General features: G+C 56.9%; 1 protein-coding gene across 2 annotated transcripts in view; it reads right to left on the bottom strand.

The window, feature by feature from the left end:
- Positions 1–2,085, bottom strand: part of EYA2 (EYA transcriptional coactivator and phosphatase 2) — a 257,204-nt gene extending 255,119 nt beyond the window's left edge. Inside the window, exon 1 of one of the 2 annotated variants that reach the window (XM_049649930.1) lies at positions 1,977–2,084. The gene's annotated coding sequence lies outside the window, so the exon portion shown is untranslated. Of the gene's footprint in view, positions 1–1,976 lie in introns of both variants that reach the window. The other variant, XM_049649929.1, reaches the window with a different exon arrangement.
- Between the last annotated feature and the right edge of the window lie 81 nt (positions 2,086–2,166).

Raw genomic sequence — 2,166 nt, forward strand, 5'->3', positions numbered from 1 at the left:
CTTCTCTTCTCTTCTCTTCTCTTCTCTTCTCTTCTCTTCTCTTCTCTCCTTCAGCTATTTAACGTTAGCAAAGAGACTGATCTGTTTATAGAGTATTCTCATTCACACAGCCACCCCAGAGGTGAGCTGTGTTCAGGGCAGAGGAAAACCGCCAACTCCTTTAAGATAAAATAGTTAATAATACGGCGAAGCTAGAGTTCCAGCGGGAGAATGGTCTAACTACCAACTACGTGTGGGACATAGGAACGGCTTTCAAAAATCCAGGCCCTTTCGGATCTAGCCATATTGGCCAAAAGTGCCAAATGTAGGGTTTCCTCCAAAGGCAAGGAGATTTTTCATACAAAACACGATTTTATGCTCAGTCAAAAGCAAGACTCAAAACACCATCATTTATGACATGCATCTCTCAGTACTTTCCTTAGTCTGAGGATGTCTAAATGCAAGGAAGTATCATGTTTAAGGGGTTTAAAGATGTGGAGAGAAAAATGGAAAACACGAACACTTCTTGGGGAAAAGTTGCCCGAAAGATTCTGCACGAAGATTATTTTTAAATGGGGGTCTCCCCGCCCTGCCACCCCCCTCCCTAAATGGCCCACAGGCTGGAAAGGCAGATACTAGTTCAGTACTCATACGCTGGTCACAGAAAAACTGCAGTCGAGCAAGAAAGGGCTCATGAAGGGAACAGATTTGGTTTGAAATACAGCAATTGTCCGCTGGTTATAATTTCCTTTGGAAGGGAGCTCCGTAACTCAAACATAATTCAGCACTCAAATCCCTCCTTGATGTTTGTAAATCATTCTACCTCCCCTCCGCTCATGCTAACAACCAGGCTCCGATGCTCGCTCATTTCGCTGCACCTCGTCATTAAAAGGTACCTGCACCAAGGGTGATTTATATCTCAACGTTATATATATGTATATACACACGCATATATATATATATAAAATTAAAGATTACGTAGCGTTTCGGGGAAAGGGGAGAAAAGAAAATGGTATCCATAAAGATGCAGCATCAGTCTTGCCTTTCAAAAATAATTCAGAGCCCAGCAACAGGCACGCTAACTGCGTTTGGGAGGAGCGGGATCCTCACCGCCAAAGCGCTTCGCTTTCAAGCCCTGAGAAAGGCGCGCGGAGGATTTTGCGACGCGTATATTTTTACCAGTCAAGCCTTCCTAAGATTCCTGGAGCTTATAGACTATTTATTTGGGGGGCAGGATATATATTTAAGGAACTGCGGCCAGCACGGCCGGTTCACGTCCAGACTGCATGGCTGAGAAACAATTCCCTTCTCCACTTTCTCCCATTACAGCAAAACCCTAGCCTCCTTCTCAACAGTCTTGGGATGGATGCAAAGTTTTTTAAGTTTCCGACTCCGGCTTCGGCAGGCACCAGGACGCCCGCTCGGGTACAAAGCCCGGAGAGCCGGCCCTGCGCAGGCCGGGCGCAGCCGGACTTTAGAACAGAAATGCAGCTAGAAGGCGGCTCGGCGGCCGTTCCCGCCCCTTCCCGGGGGCTTCGCAGACAGCGCCCCGGGGCGCGCGTTGGGCTCCCGGCGCCGCTCCGGTTCAGACGGGGCGTGGAGGGGGAGGGGGGTGGACGCAGCCGACGACCCGGGCCTCGAAACCGGCCAAACGCAGCCCACCGCATCTACACCGCCCGCGCGCCCATGCACTTGTCCCGCGCGCGGGAGTACAAACTTGAGTCGCTGTCCCCCCCCCTACCCCCAGCGCAAAAGGAAACTGAGACCCGCAGCCTGGCTTTTCCGAGACGGAGTCTGCCCGCCGCCCCCGCCGCCCTCGCGCCTGCGGCGCCCTGGGGGCCCCGTGCGCCCCCCGAGCGCCCCGACAGCTGCGGAGGCCCCGGCCCGGCGGGTGCGCGAGCGAGGCGCGAGGGGACGGGTCCGCGTCAGCCCGGGCCCGGGGAAGCCCGGCGGAGCCCGGCGGGCGCCCCGGGGTGGGCGCCGCGGGAGGTACTCACCGCGCGCAGTGGAGAGGGCGCCCCGGCGCGGGCGGGCGCGGGTCCGACGCGGCCGGGCTGACTGCGCCGGGCACGGTGCTGCTCCGCCGCCGCCGCTGCCTCCGCCTCCTGGGCTGCCGCGGCCGCCGCCTGCGCGGGGAGGACCGGCCCCTTCCCCTCCCCGGGCCGGGCCCTCCCTCTGCCCCCGCCC

This window comes from Panthera uncia (genome assembly GCF_023721935.1).
Source record: "Panthera uncia isolate 11264 chromosome A3 unlocalized genomic scaffold, Puncia_PCG_1.0 HiC_scaffold_11, whole genome shotgun sequence".
Taxonomy (NCBI): domain Eukaryota; kingdom Metazoa; phylum Chordata; class Mammalia; order Carnivora; family Felidae; genus Panthera; species Panthera uncia.